Source organism: Lolium perenne, chromosome 4, assembly GCF_019359855.2.
Source record: "Lolium perenne isolate Kyuss_39 chromosome 4, Kyuss_2.0, whole genome shotgun sequence".
NCBI lineage: Eukaryota > Viridiplantae > Streptophyta > Magnoliopsida > Poales > Poaceae > Lolium > Lolium perenne.
In genome coordinates, this window is record NC_067247.2 from 171,553,552 (window position 1) to 171,565,606 (window position 12,055).

The window sequence follows — 12,055 nt, forward strand, 5'->3', positions numbered from 1 at the left end:
AATCGTGTCCTTCAATCATTGCCACCAAGTTACAAGAACTTTGTGATGAACTACAATATGCAGAACATGAACAAGGAGTTACCTGAACTTTTTGGCATGCTAAAAGCTGCTGAGATTGAGATCAAGAAAGAGCACCAAGTGTTGATGGTCAACAAGACCACCAGTTTCAAGAAACAGGGCAAGTCTAAGGGAAAATTCAAGAAGGGTGGCAAGAAAGCTGCCACGCCTCCTATGAAACCTAAGAACGGCCCTAAGCCTGATGCTGAGTGCTATTATTGCAAGGAGAAGGGACACTGGAAGCGTAATTGCTCCAAGTATCTGGCTGATCTGAAGAGCGGCCTTGTCAAGAAGAAGAAAGAAGGTATATTTGATATACATGTTATAGATGTTCATTTCACTGGTTCTCGTTCTAGTACCTGGGTATTTGATATTGGTTCGGTTGCTCATATTTGTAACTCGAAACAGGAACTAAAGAATAAACGATAACTGCTGAAAGATGAAGTGACGATGCGCGTTGGAAACGGATCCAAGGTCAATGTGATCGCAGTCGGCACACTTCCTCTACATCTACCTTCGGGATTAGTTTTAAGCCTAAATAATTGCTATTATGTACCTGCGTTGAGCATGAACATTATATCTGGATCTTGTTTAATGCAAGACGGTTATTCATTCAAGTCTGAGAATAATGGTTGTTCTATTTTTATGAATAATATCTTTTATGGTCGAGCACCACAAAAGAATGGCTTATTTCTATTAGATCTCGATAGTAGTGATACGCATATACATAACATTGATGCTAAGCGAATTAAACTTAATGATAATTCTACTTATATGTGGCACTATCGTCTTGGTCATATTGGAGTGAAACGCATGAAGAAACTCCATACTGATGGATTACTTGAATCACTTGACTTTGAGTCACTTGATAGATGCGAAGCATGTCTAATGGGTAAAATGACAAAGACTCCATTTTTTGGTATGATGGAGCGAGCTACTGACTTATTGGAAATCATACATACAGATGTATGTGGACCAATGAGCGTAGCATCGCGCGGTGGTTATCGTTATGTTCTAACCTTCACAGATGATCTGAGTAGATATGGGTATATCTATTTCATGAAACATAAATCCGAAACTTTCGAGAAGTTTAAGGAATTTCAAAGTGAAGTAGAAAATCAACGTAACAAGAAGATCAAATTTCTACGATCTGATCGTGGAGGTGAATATCTGAGTTATGAGTTTGGCATGCATTTAAAGAAATGCGGAATACTTTCACAATTGACACCGCCGGGAACACCTCAACGAAACGGTGTGTCCGAACGTCGTAATCGAACTCTCTTAGATATGGTTCATAGTATGATGTCTCTTACTGATTTGCCGTTATCATTTTGGAGTTATGCATTAGAGACAGCCGCATTCACTTTAAATAGAGCACCATCAAAATCCGTAGAAACGACACCGTATGAATTATGGTTTAACAAGAAACCTAAGCTGTCGTTCCTGAAAGTTTGGGGTTGCGAAGCCTATGTAAAGAAGTTACAACCGGACAAGCTAGAACCCAAAGCGGAGAAATGCGTCTTCATAGGATACCCTAAGGAAACTATAGGGTACACTTTCTATCACAAATCCGAAGGCAAAATCTTTGTTGCTAAGAACGGAACCTTTCTTGAGAAAGAATTTCTCACTAAAGAAGTGACTGGAAGAAAAGTAGAACTCGATGAGATTGATGAATCTATACTCGTTGATCAGAGTAGCGCGATCGGAAGTTGTACTGTACCGCCTACACCGGCAACAGAGGAAGCTAATGATAATGATCATGAAACTTCGAACGAGGAAACTATCGAACCTCGCAGATCGACAAGGGAACGTGCCACTCCTGATTGGTATGATCCTTGTCTAAATGTCATGATTGTAGATAACAATGATGAGGACCTGCGACGTATGAAGAAGCGATGATGAGCCCAGATTCCAACAAATGGCAAGAAGCCATGAAATCCGAAATGGGATCCATGTATGATAACAAAGTATGGACTTTGGTAGACTTACCTGATAGCCGAAAGGCTGTCGAGAATAAATGGATCTTCAAGAGAAAAACAGATCTTGATGGTAATATTATCGTCTATAAAGCTCGACTTGTCGCAAAGGGTTTCCGACAAATTCAAGGAGTTGACTACGATGAGACTTTCTCACCTGTAGCGAAGCTAAAATCTGTGAGGATTTTGTTAGCAATAGCTGCATTTTTCGATTATGAGATTTGGCAGATGGATGTCAAAACGGCGTTCCTTAATGGAGATATTGAGGAAGAGTTGTATATGGTACAACCCAAAGGTTTTGTCGATCCTAAAAATGCTGACAAAGTATGCAAACTTCAGCGTTCAATCTATGGACTGAAGCAAGCATCAAGAAGTTGGAACCGACGCTTTGATAAGGTAATCAAAGACTTCGGGTTTATACAGTGTCATGGAGAGGCCTGTATTTACAAGAAAGTGAGTGGGAGCTCTGTAGCATTCCTGATATTATATGTAGATGACATATTATTGATCGGGAATGATATAGAACTATTAAGCAGTGTTAAGGGTTATTTGAATAATAGTTTTTCAATGAAAGACCTTGGTGAAGCATCGTATATATTAGGCATCAAGATTTATAGAGATAGATCAAGACGCCTAATAGGGCTATCAGAGTACATATCTGGACAAGATTCTAAAGAAGTTTAGAATGGACGAAAGTAAGAAAGGGTTCTTACCTATGTTACCAGGCAAGGTATTGAGTAAAACTCAAGGACCGGCTACGGTAGAAGAAAGAGAAAGGATGAGTAACATCCCCTATGCCTCGGCAGTAGGATCTATCATGTATGCCATGCTATGTACTAGACCGGATATAGCACATGCTGTTAGTTTGACTAGCAGATATCAAAGTGATCCAGGAATGGAACACTGGACAGATGTCAAGAATATCCTGAAGTACTTGAAAAGAACTAAGGATATGTTTCTTTGTTATGGAGGTGACCAAGAGCTCGTTGTAAACGGTTACACCGATGCAAGTTGGAACACCGATCCCGATGACTCTAAGTCACAATCTGGGTACGTGTTTATATTGAATGGTGCTGCGAAGCTGGGCAAGCTCGAAGCGGTGCACGGTGGCGAAGTCTTCAACGGAATCAGAGTACATAGCGGCTTCAGAGGCTTCATCGAAGCGGTATGGATGAAGAGGTTCATTGTAGAGCTCGGTGTGGTTCCTAGTGCATTGGACCCATTAATCATTTTTGTGATAACATGGGTGCCATCGCCAATGCACAAGAGCCAAGGTCACACAAGAGGCAGAAACATATCAAGCTGCGTTACCACTCGATTCGCGAGTACATCGAAGATGGAGAAGTAAAGATTTGCAAAGTACACACTGATCTGAATGTAGCAGATCCGTTGACTAAAGCTCTCCCTAGGGCAAAGCATGACCAACACCAGAATGCCATGGGTGTTAGGTATATTACAATGTAATCTAGATTATTGACTCTAGTGCAAGTGGGAGATCAAGGAGATATGCCCTAGAGGCAATAATAAAGTGGTTATTATTTATATCTTTATGTTTATGATAAATGTTTATATATCATGCTAGAATTGTATTAACCGAAACATTAGTACATGTGTGATATGTAGACAAACAAGAAGTCCCTAGTATGCCTCTTAAACTAGCTTGTTGATTAATGGATGATTAGTTTCATAATCATGAACATTGGATGTTATTAATAACAAGGTTATGTCATTGTGTGAATGATATAATGGACACACCCAATTAAGCGTAGCATAAGATCTCGTCATTAAGTTATTTGCTATAAGCTTTCGATACATAGTTACCTAGTCCTTATGACCATGAGATCATGTAAATCACTTATACCGGAAAGGTACTTTGATTACACCAAACACCACTGCGTAAATGGGTGGCTATAAAGGTGGGATTAAGTATCCGGAAAGTATGAGTTGAGGCATATGGATCAACAGTGGGATTTGTCCATCCCGATGACGGATAGATATACTCTGGGCCCTCTCGGTGGAATGTCGTCTAATGTCTTGCAAGCATATGAATGAGTTCATAAGAGACCACATACCACGGTACGAGTAAAGAGTACTTGTCAGAGACGAGGTTGAACAAGGTATAGAGTGATACCGAAGATCAAACCTCGGACAAGTAAAATATCGCGAGACAAAGGGAATTGGTAATATATGTGTATGGTTCATTCGATCACTAAAGTCATCGTTGAATATGTGGGAGCCATTATGGATCTCCAGATCCCGCTATTGGTTATTGGTCGGAGTGAGTACTCAACCATGTCCGCATAATTCTCGAACCGTAGGGTGACACACTTAAAGTTGGATGTTGAAATGGTAGCACTTGAATTATGGAATGGAGTTCGAATATTTGTTCGGAGTCCCGGATGAGATCCCGGACATCACGAGGAGTTCCGGAATGGTCCGGAGAATAAGATTCATATATAGGATGTCATTTTATGTGAAATAAAATGTCGCGGAAGGTTCTATGGAAGGTTCTAGAAGGTTCTAGAAAAGTCCGGAAGAAACCACCAAGGAAGGTGGAGTCCACAAGGGACTCCACCTCCATGGCCGGCCAGCCCTAGTGGGGGTGGAGTCCCAAGTGGACTCCACCATAGGGGGCCGGCCACCCCCCACATGGGAGGTGGGAATCCCACCTTTGGGTGGGAGTCCTAGTTGGGCTAGGTTTGCCCCCTCCTATGGAAGGTTTTGGTTTCGGGTCTTATTCGAAGACTTGGACACCAACACTTGGGATCCACCTATATAATGAGGGGCCAAGGGAGGGGGCCGGCCACCCCAAGACCACAAGCTGGCCGCCCCCCTTGAAGTGGCCGGCCACCCCCTCCCAAACCCTAGCCGCCCCCCTCTCCTCCATATCTCCCGCGTAGCTTAGCGAAGCTCCGCCGGACTTCTCCACCGCCACCGACACCACGCCGTCGTGCTGTCGGATTTAAGAGGAGCTACTACTTCCGCTGCCCGCTGGAACGGGGAGGTGGACGTCGTCTTCATCAACAACCGAACGTGTGACCGAGTACGGAGGTGCTGCCCGTTCGTGGCGCCGGAACCGATCGTGATCAAGATCTTCTACGCGCTTTTGCAAGCGGCAAGTGATCGTCTACCGCAGCAACAAGAGCCTCATCTTGTAGGCTTTGGAATCTCTTCAAGGGTGAGACTCGATACCCCCTCGTTGCTACCGTCTTCTAGATTGCATCTTGGCTTGGATTGCGTGTTCGCCGTAGGAAAATTTTTGTTTTCTATGCAACGTTATCCTACATATCCATGAGATGTACATGTTACAAGTTGAAAGCAACCGCTGAAACTTAATCTTCCTTTGTGTTGCTTCAATGCCTTTACTTTGAATTATTGCTTTATGAGTTAACTCTTATGCAAGACTTATTGATGCTTGTCTTAAAGTGCTATTCATGAAAAGTCTTTGCTTTATGATTCACTTGTTTACTCATGTCATATACATTGTTTTGATCGCTGCATTCACTACATATGTTTACAAATAGTATGATCAAGGTTATGATGGCATGTCACTCCAGAAATTATCTTTGTTATCGTTTTACCTGCTCGGGACGAGCAGAACTAAGCTTGGGGATGCTGATACGTCTCCAACGTATCGATAATTTCTTATGTTCCATGCCACATTATTGATGTTATCTATATGTTTTATGCACACTTTATGTCATATTCGTGCATTTTCTGGAACTAACCTATTAACAAGATGCCGAAGTGCCAGTTGCTGTTTTCTGCTGTTTTTGGTTTCAGAAATCCTAGTAACGAAATATTCTCGGAATCGGACGAAATCAATGCCCAGGTTCCTATTTTTCCCGGAACCATCCAGAACACACGAGAAGGATCAGAGGGGGGGGGGGGGGGGCACAGGGCCACCAAACCACACCCCGGCGCGGCCCAAGGGGGGGCGCGCCCCCCTATGGTTTGGGCAGCCTGTGGCCCCTCCGACTCCGACTCTTCGCCTATTTAAGCCGTCGTGACCTAAAACTTCGACACCGATTGACGAAAACCACAGAAACCTTCCAGAGCCGCCGCCATCGCGAGGCCAAGATCTGGGGGACAGGAGTCTCTGTTCCGGCACGCTGCCGGAGCGGGGAAGTGCCCCCGGAAGGCTCCTCTATCGACACCGCTGCCATCTCCACCGCCATCTTCATCACCGCTGCTGCTCCCATGAGGAGGGAGTAGTTCTCCATCAAGGCTCGGGGCTGTACCGGTAGCTATGTGGTTCATCTCTCTCCCATGTACCTCAATACAATGATCTCATGAGCTGCTTTACATGATTGAGATTCATATGAGTTTGTATCACAATTTATCTATGTGCTACTCTAGCAAAGTTATTAAAGTAGTTCTATTCCTCCTGCACGTGTGTAAAGGTGACAGTGTGTGCACCGTGTTAGTACTTGGTTTATGCTATGATCATGATCTCTTGTAGATTGCGAAGTTAACTATTGCTATGATAATATTGATGTGATCTATTCCTCCTACATATGCATGAAGGTGACAGTGTGCATGCTATGCTAGTACTTGGTTTAGTCTTTTGATCTATCTTACACTAAAGGTTACTAAAATATGAGCATTATTGTGGAGCTTGTTAACTCCGGCATTGAGGGTTCGTGTAATCCTACGCAATGTGTTCATCATCCAACAAGAGTGTAGAGTATGCATTTATCTATTCTGTTATGTGATCAATGTTGAGAGTGTCCACTAGTGAAAGTCTAATCCCTAGGCCTTGTTCCTAAATACTGCTGCGTTACTACTGCTTGTTTACTGTTTCACTGTGTTACTACTGCTGCAATACTACCACCATCAACTACACGCCAGCAAGCTATTTTCTGGCACCGTTGCTACTGCTCATACTCATTTATACCACCTGTATTTCACTATCTCTTCGCCGAACTAGTGCACCTATTAGGTGTGTTGGGGACACAAGAGACTTCTTGCTTTGTGGTTGCAGGGTTGCATGAGAGGGATATCTTTGACCTCTTCCTCCCTGAGTTCGATAAACCTTGGGTGATCCACTTAAGGGAAAACTTGCTGCTGTTCTACAAACCTCTGCTCTTGGAGGCCCAACACTGTCTACAGGAAAGGAGGGGGAACGTAGACATCAAGCTATTTTCTGGCGCCGTTGCCGGGGACCAGAAAGCTACACAACGGGATTTCCTCCCTCGTCAACCACGCGCCAGTCCTGGACAGCATCACTCACCATCAGCACTTTTTGTGGGTATGGCTTCCACCCATTTAGTAACATAATCAACAGCGACAAGTATATGAGTGTTACCTTCTGAAGAGGGAAAAGGTCCCATGAAGTCAAATCCCCAACAATCAAATGGTTCAATAACAAGAGTATAATTCATATGCATTTCATTGCGTCTGGAGATATTACCAACCCTTTGACATTCATCACAAGATAAAATAAACTTCCTTGCATCCTTGAAGAGAGTTGGCCAATAAAAATCTGATTGTAGAACCTTTTGCGTGGTTCTATCTCCGGCGTGATGTCCTCCATAAGCACTACCATGACATTTACTCAATATCTCTTGTTGTTCATATTCGGGAACACATCTTCGCAGAATACCATCCACTCCTTCTTTATATAAGTGTGGGTCATCCCAGAAATAATGCCTCAAGTCATAAAAGAATTTCCTCCTTTGCTGGGCTGAAAAGGTTGGAGGCAAGTACTTGGAAACAATAAAGTTAGCATAATCAGCATACCAAGGGCTATTTCGCGAGCTCACCTTTATTACATCCAATTGTTCATTTGGAAAACTATCATTAACAGGAACAGGATCATAAGCAATATTTTCCAATCTAGACAAATTATCAGCAACAGGATTATCAGCACCTTTCCTATCTACAATATGCAAATCAAATTCTTGCAACAGAAGCACCCATCTAATAAGCCTTGGCTTAGCATCTTTCTTTTGCATTAGGTATCTAATTGCAGCATGATCAGTATGAATTGTAACTTTTGAATCAACAATATAAGATCTAAACTTGTCACAAGCAAAGACTACAGCTAACAATTCTTTTTCAGTAGTAGCATAATTTCTTTGAGCAGCATCAAGAGTTTTACTAGCATAATGAATAACATTTAATTTTTTATCTACTCGCTGTCCAAGAACAGCGCTGTAACATCCCAAAAATTTCAAAATAAAACAAATGAACTTCCCTAGTTCCAAATTTTGGAACCAACAAAAACTTTTATTCAATTAAGTTTGATCCATAGTAATCTTGCTTAATCCTTGTGCTATTGCCATGATTGCTTGTTATAGTACTTTGAATAATCTTAAAACCTAAACCTCACCCCTCTTTTCATCACCCTAGTTAAAATAAAATAAAAGGAAATTAAATAAGAAAAAGGTATATGTGCCTATGGCTATTTTTACAAATCTTTACCCTAGACCTTTCTACTTTGTTTAGAGGTTTGGAAAACCTTCATAAACCTTGTCTAGTACTTCTCAAACCATTTCCAAGTTGAAACCAAAGAAAATAAAAAGAAACTAAAAATGCCATAGAGGCATATGAGAGTAAAATAGCAAATTTGTGAAATTGAGGACCTTGACCCTAGGACTTGTGATGCATGGTTGGATCACTCCTATATACCATTTCAACACTCAACAACCCCAATTGGGTCAAGCCAAGTCAGAGTAAAAACCAAATGCAACATATGCATTGATGCATATGTGGCACTTAGCCATTTTTCCCAAATCTTGTCCTAAGCATCTAGACCTTACCCAAATGGTGTGAAACCATCTTTAAACTTAATCTCACATCACATGGACCCTAACCCATGCCTAAGTAAAGCAAGGGAAAACAATTTCCAAGTTTAGCAAATTTGACACTTCACCTCTTATGCATTAAGGCCAATTTTGCAAATCTTTGAGCAAGACCATTTGAATTGGTTTCAATGGTTGGAAAATGTTTCTAAACTAATAAGAATCACCTTAGAGTCAAGAAAAGTCAAATCAAATGGAGAGAAACCAAATAGTGAGAAAATCCCAATTTCACTCCCATACACATAAGGCCAATTTTGCAAAACTTCACCAAAGGCCACCATTGCTTGATCTATGGTTTGTAAAACTCTTATATATGAAAAACAAACACAATTGACCCAAAGAAACCAGAATCAAACCAAGAGAAAAATCAAATTTCAATAACATGTGATAATGGTCATTTGGGCCATTTATAATTTCTTCCCCACTTTGCACCCATCTATCTTTTGTTTCTGCAACCAAATTTGGTCAACCATTGCCATGTCATCCAAGACCAAGTGATGGTGAACAACTTTCATGTTGACCATTAGTACTGATGTTGACCAGGTTGACCAGAATAGAGGAGACAAGTAGGGACTTTGAAACAATGAGAAGATCATACCAAATTTGAAATCTTGCAAATCTCTACCAAAATGACCACCACCACCACCATTCTACTGCAAATAAGATATGATTCAAGCCCACCAAAATTCACTCCAAATTTCCAAAGTAAAGTTCTTTCGGCCATTAACACAAACACCTTGTGTGCAACACTTCTACCAACTCCCTACATGCTAAAACCCAGCAGATTCTTGCCCTAACCATCCATCCTAGCTCAGCACTGGTACCCTCTTACCCCTCTGGCAGCATTGCAGTACCAGAGACATCATCGTTTGAGCAAAATATTGCACCACCATGTCATGCCGTATGTGCATGACACACACACATGCCCAAACCATCTCTGGTCAACTCCTTGGCGCCCAACCATGTCACAGCCCTTCTCCCCACTCCCCTGAACCAGATGGTACACGCCCACACACGAGACAAGCACCACACCGACCGCCCCGTACGCGCCCAGGACACCCAGAACACGACGGGACGCGCATGGTGACGTCCCAGAGCGCGCCAGTCCGTCGCCCGTTTCCGTCGACCCTGACCACCCCCAGCCCTCTCCTCTCTCCTGCAGCCTTCCCTCGACGTCAACAACGCAGTGGACACGCCCATTGGCCCTAGCAAGCCCTGTAGACAACGACACGGTCGACGTCCGCCGCCACTGTCCGCCAGTACACGATGACCGCCCACCTGCTCTCGTCCACCCCTGTCCTCGCCAGGACGCTCGTCGTGACCGCCTCGACGTCGCCAACACCTCCCTGACGTCGCCCTACCCCTTCAGCCACCGTAGCATCATGTCCATGGTCGACCTGCCCCGCACCCTCGGCCTCGACCGCCAGCTATAAAAGGAGGGCGCCCCGGCCTCAAATCTCCACCCCACCTCACTCCCCTACCTCTCCTTGCTCTTCTTGCACCTCTTCCCCTTCACATTAGCCACCACGCCGCCCCAATTTCACCGCCAGAGCTCGCCGGAGACGCGAAAGATGGAGCCGTCGAATTCGTCCACCTCAAGAGCTGCTGCGACCACCGTCTGCCTCGCCGTCGTCTCCACCATCGATCGCCCGCCTCGCTGACCCCGCTGGACCACGGTAAGACCCCTCTCTAGACCCCCATGGCCGCTAGTAGGGTTCGGACCTCGCCGGAGCTCGTCGACGACGAGGACAAACCACGGCCGTCCGATCTCCTTAAATCCCACGGCCCCCATTCACGCATACCGGTTCGGCGATTTAAAACGACTGACGCTGGGTCCCACCAATCCGGCGGCCCGCTGCGTGCGTGGCACGCTAGCTGGGCTGGCCCAGACCTTTTCCCCCTCTGCGGCCCAAATCCTTTCCCGCCTAGCCCATCTCGTTTGAATTCAATTTAAACACTTTCAGTGAAATTCAATACTGATGCTGAATTAGAAATTGAATATTTTCAAAACCACTAAACCAATTTTGACAAACTTTATATTTTTGGAAAGAGCATGAAAGGCTCCATCCAACCCCACTGGTTTGAACCCTAGATCAGTTATAGAATTAAAGTGAGAAAATAAATAAGAAAGGAACTTTTCTGCCTTAGTTTAATTGTTAAAAATCAACCAAAAATGATTTTGAGTTGATTCCAACTCCTATAAATCACATTTCACTTACATTAATTGTTTCTGCAAAAATATGACATGGTTACCTTGGGTGATCATGGCCTAGTTTTATTAGAGGACTATTTGGCTATTTCTAGTCAAAGATATTGTCCAAAACTATTTAAAAATCTTATGGGAGCTTGTATCTCACTTAAATCTTGTCACAAACATTCCATTATGAGATAGAGACTCTGGTCATTTAGTTATCATATGGTTTGTTTGATGATATTAAATCATCACCATGTTAGGATTAAAATGTATGAGGTACTCCACCTCATTTAAATCATTTTCTTAAATGATAAGTATGAAGAGGTTGACTTTGGTCAACCTAGGTCATATCCTTTTTCATTGGAAGAAATTAAACCTTAATAAGAGAATGAGAGGAATGTATTTCTCTAAAGAAGGAAAAGAAGCACCTTAATTAGTATGAGAGGAAATTATTTTTCTTAAACAAGAAAACCACCTCACCAACTTAGTAGTGAGTGATGATAGTTTAGCTTGTGTGAGCTTAGTATAGTCTTAAGACTTGTTTGGTGATTGTATACCTCGTATTCGATTTTAGACGCTAGTACCGGAGACTATCAGGAGGAGGAGGTATTCTACCAAGAAGAAGGAGAAGAAGATCACTTTGATCATTTCCCCAACCAAGGCAAGATAATACTCTTGCAAAGTGCAAAGCTCACCATGAGCAAGGCATTACCCCATTTACTTTATGCTTATGATCCTATTTCCCAGTTTTACTTACAAGCTTTATTTACTTTTGTTTTATCAAAGTACTTTTTGATTCATGATTCACTTGGTTAGTATTGGATTAGTACAAGAGTACCACCTTAGCCTAGAGCAAGAAAAGCTAAGTTAGCACCCCTCATGATTAGTGCTATTGCTAACAAATAAAACTTGACTACTCTAGATGGGAACTTGGTGAAGTGAAGTCGTTTTTGAATGATTTTTGAAAGGTGATGTGACTAAGAGAAGATGGTGATTTTTGATTAAAACTGATATTGGTTTGG